The sequence below is a fragment of the Pongo abelii genome, chromosome 5 (genome assembly GCF_028885655.2).
Source record: "Pongo abelii isolate AG06213 chromosome 5, NHGRI_mPonAbe1-v2.0_pri, whole genome shotgun sequence".
Lineage (NCBI taxonomy): Eukaryota > Metazoa > Chordata > Mammalia > Primates > Hominidae > Pongo > Pongo abelii.
The window spans coordinates 53,829,108-53,837,170 of NC_071990.2; the positions used below are offsets into that span (position 1 = coordinate 53,829,108).

The window sequence follows — 8,063 nt, forward strand, 5'->3', positions numbered from 1 at the left end:
CAATCTAATAATAAAGAATACTAAGACATACTCATGCCTGAATGCAATTACAACTGTACTTCACACAGAACTGGCAGAAGAGGATGGAGGGGCAAGAGTGGGAATTTAGTCTTTCTAGAAGGTCACCAAGTATGAATATTTTAAATCCAGAGACTACACAATTCTAAAAATGAATGCCTACAAGTCAACTAAAAATGTTACCATGGAGCAAACATGCCAGTGGGAACCAAAAAGGCTGGTAATAACATTTATGGGTTGAAATTGGGGTTGGCGGTGAGGGTTCCTATTGCAGAAACTGAAAATCAGGTCAGGATAGGCCAGAACATCTCCAGCAGTGATGTTTTAATCTCATAAAGAGAAAGCCAGCAGCTGGCTGCTGCTGCAATCTCCATCACCTGTTCTGACATTTTCCCTCCCTCCCTCCTTTCCTTCTTTCTTTATTTATTTTGGGACAGAGTCTGGCTCTGTCACCCAGGCTGGAGTGCAGTGGTGTAATCATGGCTCACTGTAACCTCCGCCTCCTGGACTCAAGTCATCCTCCCACCTCAGCCTCCCAAGGCGCTGGGACTACAGGCATGTACCACCACATCCAGCTAATTTTTGTATTTTTTGTACAGATGGGGTCTTGCCATATTTGCCCAGGCTGGTTGCAAACTCCTGAGCTCAAATGATCTGCCCACCATGGCTTCCCAAAGTGCTGGGATTACAGGTGCGAGCAACCGTGCCCAGCCAACATCTACCTTTCTAAGATCTAAATGATCTCACTTTCATTCTCTATCCCTGGCCAAACAGAAACAAAGCAAAAATAAAAAATAAAATTTGCTCTAGGCAAAAATGAAAATAAAATTTAATCTTTCACTTTAAAGGAAAAGAGACCAATGCTCAGAGTTGATTTTCTTCAAGTTAGGACAAGAAACCAAGGCAGCCAGATTCTATACAAGAATGAGGCACCCTACTTAAACAATCATGCCTTCCAATCTTCTTAAATTACTTCAGTTTTAATAAACACACAAACATGTATGTACCTTACTATAAACCTATAACGTGAAGCTACATGTGTTTTAATAACTATCATGGGAGCGGAGGTAACCCAGCTGGTGGAAGAAGCCCAGAAGCCTGGCTCTGCCAGCATCTGGCTGCACCACCTTTGGTAACATTGAGGCTTTCCTTTTCTCACCAGGGACAAGTGTAGGAGGCATCTCAATTCTGTAATATTAAAATGAGGAAAGTTACCTGCAGTGATTTGAAGATGCCACCGATTATAAGCTCCATCTCTACCCAGATGTGAAATGTGAAAAGCTGACAATAGATGAAATGTGGTAGAAACATGTTCTTGCAGAAAGGCAACCAAAAAAATAGCTAAGACAAAGGCTGGCCGTGAAGAGGAGGAATTGGAAGAAATGGCTAGTCTGAATATCTATCTAGGCTGTGGGGCTATTTTCATCTGATCACAAAGCTCCCTCTTCTCTTTGGAAAAGTACCCCTCCTCTTGCTGGCCCTCAAATCCAACTGATCTTCAAGTCTTATCCTGGACACAGTCTCCCACAATTACCTCTCTCAAGTCTGTGCTCATGGCTGTGGCTTCAGGTCAGGCCTTTTCACTGCCCTGGCCATCTCTAACAAACCCACAACAATCCACCCTACACTCTAACAAGACTGTCTTTCTGGAGCACAGCACTCATAATGTCCTCATTCTTATTCAAAAGCTTATCGGTGGTATTCTACCAAACACCTTAGGAGAGGGAGCAGGCCAGGGTGTCAAGGTGATCTGAGCTGGAATGCTTTGTGACCTCAAATCAAGTGTCTAAACTCTGGGCCTTTTTCCACCTGTAAAATGGGAATGCTGTAGCATCCATTAATAATAGAAATAAGTCCTTGTGAGGGGCTCAGTGCAAGGTCTGACATACAATAGCTCAATAAAAGTTAGCCATTATTATTACATCAATAACTTGCCTTTCTCACCTTTTCTTCCACTCCTGCCTTCTAAACCAGCTTCTGCCAATTGTGCTATTTGCTTTTTGCCCAATGATTCCACACTCGCTTACTCTCCAAACTCCCTCTTGCCTAGAACGCATGTCCTCCTATTCCTGTCTATCAACTAAGAGTCCTTTACGAAATGTAAGGCTAAATTCTAATTCAAGTCAATTTAGTTTAATCCAATCATCCATTCGGTCCTTACAATAGACACTGTAGCTGACTTCCTGTGTTCTGCAGGTCCTTCTTAAAGGTGAAGCAGCTAGCTGAGGAGATTTAACTCCACTTCCCTGGTTCTGGGATGGGCCCCCAGCTTATCAAATGTCCATTGTTCCCGTTATTGCTTCAAGTAACCAAGGCCTAAGTCAATCACCTTAAGGCAAAGGACTCTTTGGAGGGTGGCAGGAAGTCAGGGAATCCCCATGTGAGATTATGGTGGCAGTTGCTGTCAGTCATCTTGGAAAATCAGCCTAGGACATAACAGACATCTGAGGGGACTTCAGAGAAATGGAGCAAAAGTCCTGCCCTCAGGACTTTTCAGGTCAGATGCACAGGTAAGTCTCAGTTGGGTTTTCTGTTTCTTGCACCAAAAGCATCCTGACCAATTCAGGAGTGCTAGGCCCTGATACTTAGGTCTAACATGGATAGCTCTGCCATAAAGCTTTCTCAGATATAAAGATACAAGTGTCCCAGAAATTTGCTTCTGACTCTCTTTTGGTCCAAGGTGTAGATTAAGTATGTGTATAGAGGCTTAAAATATATACTAAATCAGGAAACCCTCTGGAATCAGGAACTGTTGTAATTCATCTTTGTATCCAGCCCCTAACACCCAAAATCAGTAACTGAGAAGTCAATGAATTAATTTAAAAAATGAGAATCAAGTGTGGGCTACAAGGAAGGGAACAGATTTTAGATAGATTTAAGAGACAATAAATTGTCAGTCTTGGATGGATTAACAAGAACCTTTAAACACAAGGTTAGATTTTTAAGTTACGGAGTAATAGTGTTACATAATGGCACAGAGCCCACTGGACAAATAATCCTGGCAGCACAGGGATATATGAAGGAGCAGAGATGTTGCAGGAGACAGAGCTATAGGAATTTGGACAGGTCACTTGTCATCTCTAGGCCTTAATCCTAGAGAATTTTTTTTTTCTTCCACTTTAAGTTCTGCGATACATGTGCTGAACGTGCACGTTTGTTACATAGGTATACGTGTGCCATGGTGGTTTTCTGCACCTATCAACCCATCATCTAGGTTTTAAGCCCTGCGTGCATTAGGTATTTGTCCTAATGCTCTCCCTCCCCTTGCCCCCCACCCCCCGATAGGCCCAGGTGTGTGATGTTCCCCTCCCTGTGTCCATGTGTTCTCACTGTTCACCTCCCACTTATGAGTGAAAACATGCAGTGTTTGGTTTTCTGTTCCTGTGTTAGTCCGCTGAGGATGATGGTTTCCAGCTTCATCCATGTCCCTGCAAAAGACATGAACTCATCTTTTTTATGGCTGCATAGTATTCCATGGTGTATATGTGCCACATTTTCTTTATCCAGTCTATCATTGATGGGCATTTGAGTTGGTTCCAAGTCTTTGCTATTGCAAATGGTGCTGCAATAAACACACGTGTGCATGTGTCTTCATAGTGCTCTTCAATTCTTAAAAAACAACTGGGGAATAAAACCTCACAGAGGTGTTATAAGAATTATGTGTGGAAAGCAACCGTTTATGTATATGTGCGTATTAATAAGTACCTGACACAGAAAGCATTCAAGGAAAGACTTATTTACAGGTAACTAATGAGAGGATTATCCTTTTGATAACAGAAGAGCTGGTAGGCAAAGAGGAGGAATTAAAAAAAAAATTACAAAATGTTTTAGGAGAGAAGAATCTAGCCAGGAAAGAAAGAGGTAAAACTCTCTCTTCACACTCTCTAACTACCCACATAGGCACCAAAGTTACCCTCAAGAAAAGTAAACAGTTTTGCTTTGATTTGTGTAATTCAAGCTGGAAATAAGACACCAAGGATGGATGCTCACCTCTAGAAGCAGGAAGACAAGCAACAACTATGCAGGGAGCAAAAGAGGAGGTAGTGGAAAAAAAGATTCTTGCAAACAGAACATCCAAAAATTAAGGTCTGTAACCAAGAAGCAGCTCTGTTGATTTCAGGGAATGAAAAGGAAACATTTTCAAACCACCATTTGGCAGATCTAATGCTGGGCTCTCATTTGCATTATCTCTTGAAATCCACAATGATCCTGCCACATAAAATCCCCATTTATAGACAAGGAAATTGAGTCAAGGAGGTGAGGTCAATATCTGAAGTTACAAGATATTTTTCTTGAGAAACATCAAATTTTAGTAAACCTTCTACTGTCACTTTTCAGCAAAGTTCTGCACTACATTCTGTAACATTACCTATCTATAACTATCAATAAAAATTTCCCCTTTGTCTTCAATTAGAAATAGAAACGAAAATGCAAAAAGAGAAACAGTACAGAAAAAGTTCCCGGCAATAAGAAGTTAGAATCTAGGGTAAAAATCTAAAAGGAAAATGAGTAACATTTCCCTTTCAAGTGCAGAGCTTTCCTGGAGAATCCCAGGCAGTGTCTGAGCTACTAGAAAAGTAACCCACTTGTCCCCAAACACAGATGGAAGGCTAAAATGTTTGTCCACGGCCATCTAATGCAAAACCGCCTGTTTCTATCTGTAGATTCTGCACGAAATGCTTTTGGCTGAGACATGCAAGCAAAACAAGTGCAGACCAACAGGTTATCTGCCAAGCGGTTAGGAGAATGAGTTACAAAACCTGACAAGCAACATTAGCTCTTCCGTACAATTCTATGAAGCACTTCCTGCCACGGGTCCCGCTATTTAAAACAAATTAGGCTGCTCGCTCCCCACAAATCCCGTCTAGCACCTCTCGGTTCCTCAGTCTAGCTAATAAACCATGCACTGGATTCTTCCGAAAGAGACCTCCCCCCTCCACCCCCCTCCCCCCCGCCACCCCGCCACCTCCGCCACTTTGCATAACTTGGCCAAATGCATTCTCCAAATTTGCAATCAAGGAGCTTAATTCACAATTGTGGATGGGGCGGAGGGAACCGCCAAGTGCAAGAAGACGGAACGGTTGCGAGACACAGTTCAGCAAGAACAACTCTTGCTCTAGGCATTGCTCCGTCGACCCGAGGTGGTGGGGTGGGACAGTCTTACCGGCGTGGAAACAGTAAAAAGGCACTTTTCCTTACAACTCGCAAGACAACACACACTCCAGCTCCCCCGGCGCAGAGCACAACCGCCCCCGCGCCGCGCGCCTCCCTCGCAGCCAACCGCTCCCGCCTCTCCAGGGATCAGGCTCCCAGAAAGGGCCGCCCCGGTCGCCCCCGAGTCCCCGCCCTCTCGCTTTCCCACCAGCCTCATCCCTCCCTGAGTACCGAGGACTGCCGTTGTCTGGTTTCAATAAAAACTGAAGTGGTCCCGAGCTAGCAGGCTTCCCTCCGAGGGGCGGAGGAAAGGTCCGCAGGGTTAACGGAGGCGGAGAGAACAGGAGAAAAAGAAAAGGCCGGAGGGTCCCCCCAGCGGCGCCCGGTGCCCGCGGACCCTCGCACAGGCTCTTCGAACTCACCCGGGTTTCGCCGCCTCCAAAGAAAGCGCGCTCCCTCCGAGAGCGTTCCCCCGGCTCTCCCGCCGCGCGCTCCGGCCGGCAGGGCGGGAGGACCCAGGCGGACAGACCCATCCCTCCGCGTCTGGTCTGGCCACGGTGTCGTGCCCCGCGGCGCCTGTCAGCGCGCACAGGTGCGACCGCAGCACAGAGAACGCTGCCGAGCGCCCTGCCTCAGCCTCGGCGTGGGGCGAGCCGCCAGCGCCCGCACACCTTTCCCCGCGCCCGAGGAGCCGGGCTGTACCCCGGGGCCGGCGGAGCTGGAGGCCGCGGGCGGAGCGCGGGCTGCCCCGGCAGCTCTTTCTCGGCACCAGGTCGGAGACCTAACGGCAGTTCTCTCTGACCGCTTCCTGGCCGCGCGCTCGCGCGGGTGTCATGGCCGAGCGGCGGCCCCCGGCGAAGTTTCCCGGAGCTGATGGCTTTACCTTTTAGCCCAGGGGGCGGCAGCAGCTTTGAGCAGCAGCAAGGCAGCGGCGGCGGGAGCGCGGGTGGCAGCCGGAGCAGAGGAGGATGTAGAAGGAGACACCGGTGGCCAGGACCCGCCGCGATGGGAAGAGGAAGGCGCCGGCTATCTACAATCAGAACGTGGGCTGACCGTGACGTCACAATGGCGCGGCCAGCCAATCGGGACCCGAGGGATGAATCAAGCGCTATGATGTCATGCGGCCCGGGAGCCAATCGCGGGACAATAGAACTTTCGTGATTGTAAATTCCAGAATCCGATGCTGTGGAGAGCCTAGGCCGGGGTTGGCCCCCTCCGTTTCACGTGTCTCTGGGAAATTTTTTTCCCGTTTCTTCCTAATAAGCCTGCGTGGAACGCAGAGCCTGCGCAATAGCCCCGGCGAAGTTCTCGATGCCCCAAACTCTGGTTTTTTTTACTGCCAGGCGTGGCAGGAGTCTGTGGCCGCATTTGGGTGGCAGAGGCCCACCCTCGTTACGGTCTCCTCTATGAGTTATGTCATTCTGAAGGGGATCCACTTCATCGTTAAAGCTGAAAGGATTAAATGCCCACGGAGACCGCCGGAGCTTGAAGGTCTGCAGTTGAACAAGATAAAACAACAAGAACAAAACGACTCAAAATTGTTGTAACCATAACTCCTTTGCAAAGGATTTACCGTGTATTTTTCTTAGGGATTCTGATTTTTCTTTGGAAGCCACTATCAACTCCATTTCTGCTCTAGAAATTATTCTAAAGGATTGTTAAATGAGGAAAGATGGAATAAGTGTCTTTTCAGCTAAGCATATTTAAGCACTTAAGACAAAGGGGGTTCAGGGCATAAACGGAAGATCCTTGCTGTTTTTCACTGATATTTGGATAATTAAAGACCTTCATTAGCCTTGTATCCTACTGTTTCCCCATTCAAACCCCAGAGATTTAGCCTTTCTTCGTGTGCCCCTCTTGCTGTATTCTTACTCCTCTATGTCCATCCACCTAACAGTCGGCTATTTAATGTAGGCAAATTTATTCTTTTTTTTTCTTTTTTTTTTTCTTTTTTGAGACGGAGTCTCGCTCTGTTGCCCAGGCTGGAGTGCAGTGGCGTGATCTCAGCTCACTGCAACTTCCACCTTCTGGGTTCAAGCGATTCTCCTGCCTCAGCCTCCCAAGTAGCTGGAATTACAGGCACGCGTCACCAAACCCGGCTAATTTTTGTATTTTTAGTAGAGATGAGGTTTCGCCATGTTGGCCAGGCTGGTCTCGAACTCCTGACCTCAGGTAATCCGCTCGCCTCGGCTTCCCAAAGTGCTGGGATTACAGACGTGAGCCACCGAGCCTGGCCGGCAAATTTATTCTTTTACATATTTACAATGTAATGTTTATCACGTGCCAGCTGTGTTCCAGGCAGTGGGCCATTGCAATAGGAATGCAAGTATACAAACCATGTACAAATTAAGTAAATTAAACATATACAAATAATCGAGATTGTCAGTTGCCATTGAGCTCCACAAACACTGCATGACTTCAATTTGCTAGATACTATGTTAGGTATTCAAAATTTAAAACCTTCAAGGACTTCTTGGGCCTGGAAAATGATACAGTCAGGAAGCAACTACAATGCAGAGTGGTAAATGCTGCTATGGACATCAAGGGACATGTGAAAAGCATATGCTGGTGGCATAGACTATTTTTTTTGAGATATCTCCTTCATTCTTCACTTTTCTGCCAGTAGTCCAAGGCCAGGGTTCATCTCTGTCATTCCATCTAAGTTTTGCCTTTCCAGGTTTTAAAAGTTTCTAATTTAATTTGAGATTCCAAAAATCTTAAGTTTTACACCGCACTTGTTTGTATTGTGCTTACCCACCAATAAAATGTTTTAAGCCCATTTGACCAAAATATCTTTAAGTTCAAGCTTATATAACTGTCAAGCTATGCATTAAATATCAAGTGATTTTTCTTATTGTATGATTAAGTATGACGTTTTGCTATTTTTTCCC

The 8,063-nt window shown here is 46.1% G+C and overlaps 1 protein-coding gene across 1 annotated transcript in view; it reads right to left on the reverse strand.

Annotated features, from left to right (window-relative positions):
- The window catches only part of ELOVL5 (ELOVL fatty acid elongase 5), a 79,916-nt gene extending 73,740 nt beyond the window's left edge, over positions 1–6,176 (reverse strand). The window contains 1 exon segment of the mRNA NM_001133675.1: positions 6,056–6,176. The gene's annotated coding sequence lies outside the window, so the exon portion shown is untranslated.
- Between the last annotated feature and the right edge of the window lie 1,887 nt (positions 6,177–8,063).